This window comes from Pelophylax lessonae, assembly GCF_965119305.1.
Source record: "Pelophylax lessonae genome assembly, chromosome: 1".
Classification (NCBI taxonomy): Eukaryota; Metazoa; Chordata; class Amphibia; order Anura; family Ranidae; genus Pelophylax; species Pelophylax lessonae.
In genome coordinates this window covers 668,432,267-668,446,394 of record NC_138768.1, presented here as the reverse complement: position 1 = coordinate 668,446,394, position 14,128 = coordinate 668,432,267, and the positions used below count along the sequence as shown (strand labels likewise).

The following is a 14,128-nucleotide window of genomic DNA, read 5'->3' as shown; positions in this document are numbered from 1 at the left end:
GTCTCTTGGGTGCTTCTCTAATTATTGCTCTCCTTCCCCGGCCTGTCAGTTTAGGTGGACAGCCATGTCTTGGTAGATTTGCATTTGTGCCATACTCTTTCCATTTTTGGATGACCGGGGCTCAATGAGATGTTCAAAGCTTGGGATATTTTTTTTTTTTTAACTTAACCCTGCTATAAACTTCTCCACAACTTTATCCCTGACCTGTCTGGTGTGTTCCTTGGCCTTCATGATGCTGTTCTCTAACAAACCTCCTAGGGCTTCACAGAACAGCTGTATTTATACGGAGATTAAATTGCATACAGGTGGGCTCTATTTACTAATTTACTTCTGATGAAGGCAATTGGTTCCACTAAACTTTAAATAGGGGTATTAGAGTAAAGGGGGCTGAAAACAAATAAGCGCCCCACTGTTCAGATATTTGTAAACAATTTTGAAGATAATTTTTCATTTACCTTCCTCTTCATAATTATGTGCCACTTTGTGTTGGTCTATCCCATAAAATCTTAATAAAATACATTTACGTTTTTGGTTGTAATGTGACAAAATGTGGAAAATTTCAAGCGGTATGAATACTATTTCAAGGCACTGTATAATGTTTGGGGGTTTTACATAATCTAATTTTTTTTAAATCAGAAACAATGTATCATGTACCTGGTGCTGGAGGCCAATGAAGAGAGAGGGCTTCCCTTGCGGCTAAGTTCCAGACCCCCCTCAGGATGAGAACAGGAGAGGTCAGGCCCAAAGTAGCATGGGTCACCTGCTGGACTGTGTGCAGAAGGATCCAGAGTACAGCTGGAGTGCTGGAGTAGAATTAGCAGACAGGTGGCACCCGTGAGGTGTTTGCAGGACTTTGATAATGCCGAGACTGGAACGTGGTCAGGTGGATAGCCAAGATCAGGAGCCAGGTGGATATCAGAGCAAGCGTGGTCAGGGGGATAGCCAAGATCAGGAGCCAGGTGGATGTCAAAGCAAGCGTGGTCAGGTGGATAGCCGAGGTCAAACACAGGAAGCAATCAGGAGACCGGACAAGCCGGGTCAGTAACAGGAGACAGGAACTGGAATATCACAAGGATAACACACTGGAGGAGCCGAAGATCAACCAGCAACTAAAAATCACTGGCAGGCTTCCTTGTATAGGCCCAGGTAAATTGCTGGGAGTGCTGCTGGGTCCTAAAGTCCTTCTCCTGCTAAGTTGTTGATAGCGCTGCTGGGTCCTAGAGCCCTTCTTCTGGTGTTTGTGCCCTGACACAATGTTTATTAAACTGTGCAAAATACAAGTACTTAAAAAGTGTAAGACACAGGCCATGAACATTTGTACTACAGCAAATACAGTTCAATGTCAATAATAAAAAAAGGAGGGGAACAAAACGAGCAACAAAAAACAAAAAAAAAAAAAAATCAAAAGGTCCCCCAACATCCTATGCGATCTCACCCAAACAGTATGGGGTACATAAGCATGCAAAGAGTCATAAATACCAACCGTGCATCAAAAAAAAAAAAAAAAATTGTGAAGTGCCCCTGAAAAAAAAGGAGACAAAACAGCCCATGGGCGCTGCAAAAAGAGAAAGTTTCCCTGTCTGTCTTCTTTTGTTTTGTTTTTGGAAGGCTCTAGCATAGCGTTAAATGAGTGGAGTCATCAAGAACAGCATGTCTGAGGTGACTGCAGCCACCGATCCCAAATCTTATTATATTTAGTAGGGCACCCTCTGTTAATATAAATGAGCCTCATACATGGCAAAGAGGCATTCACCTAAGCATTCCAAGCAGCCAAAGTAGGGGACGAGGACTGCATCCAGCTCCGAGCCAAGACTTCCTAGCACTAAACGTTTCATGTATAAATTTCAGCGAACCCTTATCCAACTCCAAGTCCGGAAGCAGACCCAAGAGACATTGCCGAGGATCCAATGAAACCGGGGAGCCCATCTGGTCATGTAAGAACTATATCACTTTTTCCCAGAAACAGTTAACACGAGGGCAATGCCAGAGGAGATGCTCGAAGGTTCCATCGGATAACAGGCACTTGGGGCAATCCGAGCTGCGAGAAGGGTCAAACTTTGCTAGTCTAACTGGCGCAAGATAGGCCCTATGCAAGATATACGTTTTTGTAAGTCTATCTGACATCTTGGGAGACACCAACTTGCCCACCTATAACGCCTCACTCCAGTCCTCATCATCCATCTCCCCGGCATCCTCCTCCCAGACAGAGAGAGCCAACTGCATTGCAGATGGAGTAATGAGCATGTCATAGAAGATGGAGATCAGCTTCCTCGGCTCATCTCCCCTCAGAACCAGCAAAGCATCTAGGGGCTGCACCCGGGGGCAAGTTCCATCAAACTGGACTCGCATTGCATGGCGTAGCTGGAGGAACCTAAAAAACATGTTTGGTAACCGAAATTCAGCCTTCAATTGGTCAAATGTTTTAAGACAGCCACCGTGAAGAACATGGGACAACTGATAAATCCCGTGCTGAATCCAAATCTGCGGATCAGGAATGAGTAATAGTTCCCCTATATGTCTATTATACCCAAGGGGTGTATCCTCGTGGAAAGAACAGCCTAGTTTCGCAACTGTCAGATCCCAAATCCGTTTATTGTGAAACGAGAGAGAGCCGCTTGCGGCACCCCTGAGGCCTCTCAGGATATCACAAAAGGGATGAGGGAAATGACCAATAGACTCTCTACAGACAAGAGACTCATACGGCTGCCTATCAACTTTGTCAAAGTAATACAAATGGGACAGTTGGGCCGCTATATAATACAAGCCAAGGTCAGGGACCGCCAAGCCCCCCCAGCGAGGTGGGGCATTTCAGAACCCTCCAGGACACCTTGTGCCTGGAAGGGCCCCAGATAAAGGATTTCAGGATAGATTCCATGACTTTAAAATATTGAAATTAAATGTAAACTGGAGAATGCCACAGAACATATAAGATCTTGGGAAGTAGGACTATCTTCACCAAGCCAATGCGACCCATAACCCCTAACGGCAACTTGGTCCAAATCTGCGTCTTGCTCTTGAAACCAGGAGTTCCACATTCAGTGGAATAAAGTCCGACAAGTCTCGGGACACCCAGACCCCCAAATATCTAATCAAACTAACCCTCTTCAGCGGTAGTAAGGCCTGTTCCACCGGAGGAGGAAAGGCATCGATAGGAAGGATCTGGGACTTGGCCCAATTGATTTTCAAGCCCGAGAAGGCCCCAAAGATCTCAAATACAAAGGGCGTGTTCGAGCGAAGGTCCAGAGTCAGCAAGGTACATAATCATATCATCTGCATAAAGACCGACTTTCTCCAGAGAACCAGAGCTCAGTCCATTAACACCAGGGTGGGTCCTCAGAGCCATGGCTAGCAGCTCAACCGCCAAGGCCTATAATAGGGGAGAAATAGGGCACCCCTGACGCGTCCCCCTCCACAGGGGTAAGGCAGCAGAGGTCCACTTATTTGCAACCACCCCTGCCCTCGGAAGTATACAATATAGAAAGCCATTTGATGAAGTTAGGGCTGAAACCAAAGCAGGGAAGACACTGCCACAGATGGATGCATTCAACAGAACCAAAAGCCTTGGCTGCGTCCAATGAGACCACCACTCTGGTGCCAATCTGTGAGTGAGAAGCCTGGAGATTCATATACAAGCGCCTAGTATTGAAGGCAGTATTCTTTGCGGACATGAACCCGGTCTGATCCGGATGCACGAGTGAAAGAATCACTTTGTTCAAGCGTAGGGCCAAGATCTTGACATCCGTCTGCAACAGTGATATCGGTCTGTACGATCCTGGCTGATACGGGTCCTTGCCCAGTTTAGGGATTAGCACAAAAAGTGCCTCTCATAGTCCAGTAAAGCATTATCCTCAATGACCTCATGGTACAGTTCTAGGAGTCTGGGGACCAACGGACCTGAGAACGCCTGATAGAATTCGGCAAGCCGTCCGACCCAGGGGCTTTAGCAGGGGTCAGCAAGGTGTCCGCACATGGACACTGGTGTCCGTGAGCGGTCCTTGCAGTGTCCGCTGCGCCACAAGTCTCACTCTGCCCATCTGCCGAGAAGAATCTCGGATCAATCCCCGATGCGACGGGTGGAGCTTCAGGCTTTCCTCGGATTGTCCGCTCCTGCTCGGCTCTAGCTCTTGGCACCGCCCGCAAAGTGGAGTGGTGGTGGAGACTAGAGAGAGACCTACGTGCGCGGCTGCGCAGTGATCTTTCTCTCCCTGTGACTGACTCTGGGCCCTGGGCTGGCTGGGGGAGGGACTGTCTAACTGACCGGGAGAAGAAAAGGAGGATGGTAACAGTAGGTTGTGGTAGATTCACTGTGGAGGTCTGGAAAGGGAACCCTGCTTGGTCTGCTCTAAGGGGGATCTATGGGGGACCTGGGATGGCTGACCTGCCTGCCTTTGCCTGCTCTAAAGGGGATTTATAAATATGGGGGACCCTCACCCTGGCCTAGGCCTGCTCTAAAGGGGGATATAGGGGGGTCATTGTGGAGACTCTTTAAATTGTAGAGTTAGGGACTGCAGATAACAGGGTGCCTTGCCGGGGCCTGCAGCTTACGCATGTATTTGCAAATGTGTGCAACCAACCCCTGTTTTTAACGCATACTGTTAGACAGGTCAATTCGGTTGGTCGCTGGCTGGTTGGTAAGTTGTGACTGGAAATCTCCTCATTTTTCTTGACCTGCGTCCGCCCTTCCAGTGCTCCTTACCAATAAAACCAGTTATAGGTGGAGGTGGTGACCACTTTTTGTATTTTCCTCAAGATCTGAACCTGGGAGTCGGTAAGTGTATGGAAATCAAGCCTATCCAGGAAAGCACATAGTGATTGAGGGGAGTAGTCAGCCCTAGATTCATAAACCTCTCTAAAGGCAGAAAATTCAGCAGCCACCGCAGCCGGGTCCGTCACAAGGCCTAGGGATTGGGAATGCAATGCTATCACCATGGAGAGCCTAGAGTCGAGATGAGCCAGATAGGCTAAGAGCCTGCCAGGGCGCTCTCCGTGTTCAAACAACCATTGTTTCACAAAAAACATCCGGCATTTGGCCTTCTCAAAGCATAGTTGGTCAGCCACCCGAGATTGAAGTTTAAAGTCAGCTAGGTTAGTAGGTGTAGGGGCCTCCACATAGCGGTCCCCCAGCTCACAGAGATGGGCAGACGCCTGGGTGTAAGACACCTCAGACGAGCGCTTGTGCCTGTTAATGTGTTCACTTAACAGAAGACAGTGCTTTTTAAACATATGCCTAATAAGCAGGGGGGAGGCTGTGTCCGCATTGGAGCTGAAGAAAAACTACCATTCTCCCACAAGATGATCAAGATCAGGCAGGAGAGACAACCAAAAGGGGTTCAGTCTCCAAGTCGGAGCGGGGGGTACCACAGATCTACGAAGGGAAACACAGTAGGGAGTATAGTCAGATGAGATGCGCGGGCGAAAGCCCGCTTCCTGCAACCTAGGGAGGAGGTGCCGGGAGATCAGGATGAGGTCATAATGGGACATAGAGGAGTGAGTAGAAGAAAAACAAGAATAAGCTCTACGGGTAGGATAGATGTGCCTCCAGGTGTCCACAGGAGCAAAGTCAGTCAGAAGACGTGCAAAACTAGTCTCCCGGGAAGGGTTGGGGATGCCACCGGCTGTCCCAGCCTGTCCAAACCAGGGTTCAGAACAGTGTTGAAATCCCCCAACCAGATGGCCGGGACAGTCGGGTGCCGAGACATAAGTGAGAACCCCGCGGTCAAAACACTAGAGCTATAAGGCGGGGGCACATGTCAGGCCAAAAGTAATACAGGGGAGTTGTCAATATGGGCTAGTAAAAAGACATACCGGCCCTGAGGGTCCAATTCAACCAACCGAACTGCAAAAGCCACGACTTAGCCACTAAGACGGAGATACCTCTGGAGTAGGTAGTGTGGGTAGAATGAAACGCCCAGCCTATCCAAGGGCGTCTAAGTGCTCGTTGCAAGCAGCCAACAGCATAAGTTTCCACCAGTATGATAGCGTCAGCACGTTGACGCTTCAAGTAGAACACGGGGTGCGCTTCACTCTATCCTCAAGACCACGAACATTCAAAGTCAAAAAAGTGAGGGACGCCATCCAGAGGTGAACAAAAGGAAAGATTCTCTGGTTGCCAGGGAGGACCCCCAGAGCCAGTGGCATAAACATATCTAAGCATAAACCACGCGCGCGGGGAAGCCGTGGGCCCGCTCTACAGCAAACATTGCCGAGAAGGATTCGCGCCCATAGGTCTTGAGGAGTAGATCCTCAAGGATTACATCATCTTTAGGGCTAAAATAGTTATTTTAAACCTATGTGCAAAAAAAAACGCAAAAATGGCCCTGGCAGCGAAAAGGTTGAAAAATTAGGCACTGTTGTGTTGTAACAAGCTCTGCAGAGTATGTGCCCAGCGCATGTGTTGTTCACATCTTCACACACGCTGGCATCTGTTGGCCCTTTGTGTGTTGGTGCATTGCAGTGCAGCAATGAATGAACAGGGGAATGCCATGGATGTAAGGCTTGCATACCTGGCCAACTGGAAGTGATCTTGTATGAATCGTTCAGTACACAGGCAACTTAAAGTGGTTCTAAATGCAAAAGGTTTTTTTTTTTTTTTTTTTTAATCATGCATTAAGATAAAAAATGTGTGCAACTCTCCCCCTCAGCCTCCCTAATACTTACCTGAGCCCCATCTCAATCCAGCAATGTTGCACCAGAGCTACAAAGTCCAGGGACTCTCCCTTATTAGCTGATATAGCAGTGGGCTCCATTGGCTCCCTTTGCTGTCAGTCAGTGAGCCAATGAGAGAAAGGGGGCAGGGCCAAGCCACGGTTCCATGTCTGAATGGACAAAGAGCAGCAGCTCGGGTGCCCCCATAGCAAACTGCTTGCTGTGGGGACACTCGGCAGGAGGGATGGTCCAAGAAGAGCAGGATCTAGACTGCTCTGTGCAAAACCAACACGCAGAGCAGGTAAGTATAGCATGTTTGTGATTTAAAAAAAAAAAAAAGATTTTAATATAACTTTAGACTGGCTATACACTAGTAGAATATTTGACTTTTTTTATTTTTTGAACACTTTTAATTTTTTGATCATTAATTGGGTCAAATAACCACTGATTTTTTACTTCAGTGATATAAATATTGAAAGAAACAGAATGGAAAATGTGTTCTTGAATGAACAAGTTTCAAACCGTGCATGTGGTTTTCGTTGGGTAAAGTTAATTCCTTCTAAAATTGAATGTGAAAAACAAACTTTTTTAGTAACTTTTGGACAACATTTGTTAAGAACTGAGAATATTCCATCAAACGTTTGTTTGAAAATCTGCTTGTTATTATATGGCTAGCTTTATTCATACACCATGGTTATAGGTTCATATCTTCAAATGATTGGACACTGGCAAGTTTTTCAGGAAACTCCTCCCTGGGGCGCCTTCCCTATAACCCTACCCAACTCTGCGAATACTCGTGTCTGTAGGTGATGGACCCCTTTTCTTTCCCGGAGAAACCAGCTTTACTAGTCTAGGATTTTCTCTTTTATTATTTTATCTTCCTATTCTACAATCAACCCTCATGGTCTTTTAATGCCTATGCAGAAGCAGAACATCCTGAACTGTGCAATCTTGGTGAAACATTGAGAGCTGTACCTGGACCCCACCCTGTGGGGACATCCTTTAATGTTGCTTCAGGCACTTAATCTCTTATAAGGCTTTCAACTTGGTACTTTGGTGCATGCATTGTTAGCCACAGGGTGCTATACAGATTTGGCATCATTGTCCATCACCATGGAATCCAGTTCCTGAAGACCCCATTTCAATGGTTTGCTCATTGTAACAGGCGAAGCCTGGACTTTAAATATATTCCAGAGTTGTGTACAGGTAAGATAGTCATCCTGTACCTTTGACCATTACTGTGTGAAATGAGGCTGTTTGGAATGTTTTCATTTTACAGTGTAAACTTTTCAACCTTGCCACTAAAAGTTGCGCTCGCTCTCAGGTGGACAACTATGTGTTCCAGTCACAACACTAGTTGCACTGAGTGACTCTCACTTGTAGCAATGGCAGAGTCTAGACTAAAGGGAGCAAATTCTAAACAAGTGAGCAATTTACCCAGAGAACACAGAGTTGCGATGCGTCCTTTGCACTGGAGCATGACCCAGCTTCAACTCTTGTCTTGACATCTGATTCCAGCTATATTTCAGGCATGCAACAAGTGGCCTACTTGACCAAACAGAGCTTTCTATCCAGAGCTCAAACATGTCCTGCCTCTTCTCCTTTTCCCGTTTCTCAACCAGACCAGTTTCTCAACTGACCCTGATTTGCTGGTCCTAGAGGATGTTGAGTCAGAGGGAAATGAAAAGGACATTGAGACAGCGTTGGAGGAAGCTGCAGGACATTTCTTTCCCTCGCATTGTAAAATGATTGAAGAGGTACTTTTGCATAATGTGCTTGCATGTGTTAAAAAGCGAATTGCCTCTGGCAGTAAAAGCCTTAGCAGGGTGCAGGCTTCCTGTCCTCCCATTTCTTCATGCCCCATTGGTAATAGGAGACTTATAGTAAAAAGACTTCCAAAATGTTCCCGGTTTAAAAACAGATTTTCTCTATCTTTCATTGACTGATGCAGTCTCTGATCTTCATATCAGTAGGGTTATACTGCCCCCTACAGGTGTAGGACACTAGGCAGAAAAAAGTTCTGGCTACGCCTATCTGCAGTCCCAGGGGGTATACCCTCTCTCCCTGCTATAGGATGTCAGTTTTTAATCTGCCTAGTCAGAAGTAAGGACCTAGTTCCTTGCTGGGATCTCTGGTCCTGGCAAAGTTTTTTTTTTTTTTCTTTTCTAGCTTTTTTTAGTTAGCTTTTTTACGGATTTCTTTCCTGTGAGATCTACAAGCAACAAAGCCAAATCTGAGCAGCGGGCTGGATATATAGATCGAGTGGTCACCCCAGCCAGCCATCGAGGGCGTAGACCCCAGCTCTGCGCTAGGTCGGCCGCAACATAGTCCCACTGGACGGGGACTGGCCCTGCGAGTTAAACGTCTCGCCAGGTCACATACGACTGGGCCTAGGCCCAAGTAACAGCCCCCCCACTTCGGCGGAGAGGGCTCTGTCAGGAGATTGGCGCCCGCCTGTTCCTGGCCCAGTGACGGACAAACCATCATGCTGGGGGTGTTTACCTGTCACTCCCAGGGCCCCCTTTCCTGTGGATTCTGTCCAAGAGGCCGGGGGGGTCCCCTTGAGGGCCCTTGGAGGGTCCGCAGGCCGCGCTTTTCTTGTAGCCCATGTGCTCTGCAAGATTCGGCGGCCATATTGGTACACCCAGTGGGCATTTTGTGGTGGTTTTCTATTAAGAATCACTGGCGGTCATGTTCTAGGAGTTCCTAGAGGCGTTTTTTTCTGGTGGTCGAGCCCCTCCCTATACTCTAGTGCTGGCACTCAGATCTTTCTTTGTGGAGATTGCTGCAGACACGTGCTTTGCAGACGTTCTGGGCCTCCTGGTGCATCGTTGGTGAAGGGTAGTGAGTCTGGGGGGGTCTCTCTCTCTCTGCTGGGGGTCTTCAGTGCGCTCTGCCTGACCTCTTGGGCACGCTGTAGCACGGTGGGATGCTCTGTCTGTTCCCTGGTGCAACATGGACCCTGCAGAGCAAGTGTCCCCACCTGAGCCCCTCAAGGAGGCTGCAGGGCCCTCCGGATCCCAGCTATCTATTGATGCACTTTCGGTGGTCCTGGAAACCTTTGTGTCCCGGGTAGATGTGATCTTTAAAGGGTGAGGTGCCAAAAAAATGCCCCCCCACCTACCCCTGCCTCATCTGATGTGTCGGATTCTGAATCTGATTCATCCACGAAGACGCGGGTCTCCCTGCTACTACCTCGTGCCCTGTCTCCTCTGATTGTGAGGAGGACATCGCTACCTCCGCCACTGCGCAAGAAAAGTCGCTGGTGGACGCACTGGTTGTATCTGTGCGTGGTACCCTCAAAATGGAGGACATAGCTGTGACTGAGGTGCAGGTTACATTTGGCACTCACAAGCCATTCCCTTTCTCTATATCTCAAAGAATGGGACCGCCCAAAGCGTCCCTTTATAAAGAAGTGGACTGTGCCACCCATGGTGGACCCTCCAGTCTCGAGACTGAATAAAGCTACCATGATCCCAGTAGAGGATTCCCCGTCCTTTAAGGGTCTGGTGGATAGAAAGGCGGAGTCTGTGGCCCGCAATATGTACTCCCTGGCGCAGTCGGCACTAAGACCAGTGTCTAAGGTTGCCCTGGTCTCGCAAACCTTGACTGAATGGGCTAAGTTGCTAGGCTGTGACCTGGAGGGGAAACAACGACCCCCCCCCCCCCCCGCGCCTTTGCGGAGCTTTTGGACCAGTTGGTGCAGCGGCTGCAATTTGTTTGCGATGCCACGCTGGATGCTGCTCCCGCACTGGTCATCCGGCGTATACTTTGGCTAAAGTGCTGGTCTGCGGATCAGACCTCAAAGAAGGCCTTGACTGATCTGCCTTTTCAAGGAGATTGCCTTTTCGGGGCTACCCTGGATGACATCACCTCGCAGATGGGGCCCCTCCTTTTCAGCACATACGTTTTTTTTTGTCCCTCAGGGTCCGCCGATAAGGCAGTCCTTCAAGGCCCCCTCGGGTGGTTCCAAGGGACCCTGGTCTGGCAAACAATAATTGAGTTTCTCCAGACCTGACGACAAGGCCCCTTTGGCCTGAAGGTGCACCCTCACCCGTATCTGGGGTAGGGGGATGTCTTTGCCCGTTCCCGGACCTGTGGCTATCCCGGATACAAGACAAATGGGTTCAGGAGGTCATCGGGTCCAGGTACAAGATCGAGTTTCGATCCGTCCAACTGGTAAGGTTCTTCCCTTCCAATTTGAGACTGTCCCCAGATCGCCTGCAGGCTCTCTTTGGGGCGGTACAGGACATGGTACAACTGGGAGTAATAGTTACGGTTCTGTGTAAGGAACGTTTTCAGGGCTTTTATTCAAACCTGTTTACAGTCCACAGGAAGGAAGGCAAGGTGCGTCCTATCCTGGACCTGAAGGCACAGAATTGCTTTGTGCGAGGTTAAATTCAAGAGGGAGTCTGTTCGCACGGTGGTGGCCTCCCTACAACAGGGGGATTTCCTGGCCTCTATAGACATCAAAGATGCCTACCGTCACATCCCAATATGTGCAGGGCATCAACATTTTCTGCGCTTTGCCTTGGGAGAGGATCATTATCAGTTTGTGGCGTTACCCTTTGGTCTCGTCTCTTCCCCTAGGGTCTTCGCAAAGGTGCTGGCTCCGGTCCTGGCGCTGTTAGGACAGCGGGGGATACCGGTCCTGGGTTACCTGGACAGTCTGCTTCTCCTTGCGGAGTCCCCCACGGTGCTGGGGACAAACTTGGAGATCACTATGAGAACTCTGGAGGAGTTTGATTGAATTCTGAACCTTCAGAAGTTGTCCCTGGTTCCCTCCATGAGACTGGACTATCTGGGCCTGCCTTTGGACTCGTCCTCAGTGAGGGTGTTTCTTCCTCCAGAAAAACCTTCAGCTGTTGCTGTCCAGCAAATGGTCGTCCCTTCGGAGGCGGTTATGAGAGTTCTGGGACTGATGGTGTCGTCTTTCGAGGCAGTCCCCTTCGCTCAATTCCACACGAAAATCCTCCAGAAGGAAATCCTCAAATGGAACAAGAATCCAAATTCCCTGGACAATCAGATCAAGCTGAGCCAGGTGACCAGGGAGTCCCTGATCTAGTGGCTTTGGTCCCCGATGCTCAAACAAGGGAAATCCTATCTTCCTATATATTGGACAGTTGTCACTGCGAATGCCAGTCTGTCCGGGTGGGGAGGGGTTCTCGGCAGACACCACGGACGCACTGGTGGGCCCGTGGGGTCAGTATCAGCTGATGTATGCCTTTCCTCCTCTCAAGTTGCTGCCAAGACTTCTTTGCAGGATCAAGGTGGAAGGGATTCTGGTCTTTTTGTTCCGGACTGGCCTCCCCGAGCTTGGTAGGCCAACCTGGTCAGGCTAGTCGCAGACGCTCCTTGGAGACTTCCTCTCAGGGAGGATCTACTGTCTCAAGAGACCATCTTCCATCCTGCTTTAGAGTAGCTGGCTTTGACGTCTTGGCTGTTGAAACCCAGGTGCTGAAGGACAGGCCATTATCTGCTTCAGTGATTCCTTCTCTGCCTAAAGCAAGGAAAGCGACTGCTAGGAAGATCTATCATCGTACGCAGAAGTCGTATATTGCGCGGTGAGTCTCTTGGGGTTCCCCCTCGCTCTTGGTGTCTCGAATCTTGGCTTTCCTTCAACGGGGAGTTGATCAAAAGTTAGCCTTGAGTACTATCAAAGGTCAGGTTTCGGCCTTGGCACTTTTCTTCCAAAGGCCACTGGCCGCCCATTCCCTGGTGCGTAGCTTTATCTAGGGGGTGCGACACTTGGCACCTCCGTTGTGACCTCCGTTGCCACCTTGAGACCTTAATTTGGTGCGGTCGGTTCTCCAGAAACCTCCTTTTGAAAGTATTCGGGAGATTCCTCTGCTTACCCTATCCCAGAATGTGGCCTTCTTGGTGGCTATTACTTCTGCTCGCAGGGTGCCGGAACTGGCGGCGTTGTCCTGTCGTCTGTTCTCTCTATCTGGTGGTTCACACGGATAAAGTGGTGCTTCGTCCAGATCCATCCTTCCTTCCGAAGGTGGTTTCCAGTTTTCACTTAAATGAGAACATTGTGTTGCCCTCTGTGTCCTAAGCCTAAACATCCTAAGGAAATTGCATTACATACTTTGGATGTGGTTCGGGCACTCGGGGTGTACTTTGCGACTACTAAGTCTTTTCGAAAGTCAGATTTGCTCTTTGTACTCGCGGATGGCCCAAAGAAAGGGATGCCTTCATCTGCTGTGACTATTTCCAGACAGATAGTTGTGCAGGCTCAATTAATGGTCAGGTTCCACCTTTCCCTGTTAAGGCGCATATTACTCGGGCGCTTAGTGCTTTCTGGGTCTTTCGCCATCAGGCACCTGTGTTTCAGGTTTGCAAGGCGGCTACCTTGTCGTCTGTTCATACTTTGACAAAGTTTTACAAGGTAGATGTTCTGGCATTTGCAGATGCCTCTTTTGGCTGCAAAGTTTTGCAGGCTGCCATTTAAGGGTGTTTTACTCTCCCTTGAGGGTGTTTAATGTTTTTTCAGGTGGGTCTCATCTTGTTGTTGTGATGAGTCCTATGTTGCCTGGTTGGCTATGGTTTAGCCTTGGGGAATTATTTTCTGCTGTTCCCACCCCTCATTTTATGGCAGTGCTTTGGGAGGTCCCTATTGATATGAAGATCGGAGACTGCGTCCGTCAATGAATGATTAGAGAAAATTTGGTTTTTGTCTTACCGTAAAATCCTTTTCATTGACGGACGCAGTACATGCCCCTCTATTTGAGTTGGGTTGGTGTTATTTTCTCTGACACTGCTTTGATACAAAACTGACATCCTATAGCAGGGAGAGAGGGTATACCCCCTGGGACTTCCCATAGGCGTAGCCAGAACGTTATTCTGCCTAGTGTCCTCCTCCTGTAGGGGGCAGTATAACCCTACTTATATGAAGATCAGAGACTGCGTCCTTCAATGAGCTCAGAGAAATGGATTTTGCTGTAAGACAAAAATCCAATTTTTGCAAAAAAGTAGACTATTCTACTATTGAGCCCTACCTCGATTCAGCAGTTTTGCACGGGAATCCTGCTGTCTGAGGCTCTCTCTCCTCATTGGCTGAGAAAGCAGCGGGGCGCCGTTGCCGTAGCTCCATGTCTGAACAGACACACAGAACTCGGGTGCCCCCATAGCAAGCTGCTTGCTGTGGGGACACTTGGCAGGAGGGAGGGGCCGGGAGTCCTTTTTTTAAATGGAAAAAAAGCAAGACTTTAGTATAATCTTCATTTGGCATGCCTAGCTCTGCTACCAGCTTTGCCTGCTATTTCTGAGTGTCAAGCTGCAGCTAACTGGACGAACGCAATGAATATCTAACATGACCCTGCTTTCTGCTTTTCTTTTCTGAATTGATTCCCTGGACCATGTCATGAGACAAATATTCAGAATGGCTTTTATCTCCATTCACTTGTCAAGAATTCTCTAGATTTTATAATTTTTTTATTTAATAAAAGTGATATGGTCCTTTTAAACTATGCAGTATAAT

The 14,128-nt window shown here is 48.5% G+C and overlaps 1 protein-coding gene across 2 annotated transcripts in view; it reads left to right on the top strand.

The window, feature by feature from the left end:
- LRBA (LPS responsive beige-like anchor protein) overlaps window positions 1-14,128 on the top strand; it is a 1,198,938-nt gene that overhangs the window by 363,478 nt on the left and 821,332 nt on the right. The window lies entirely within an intron of this gene.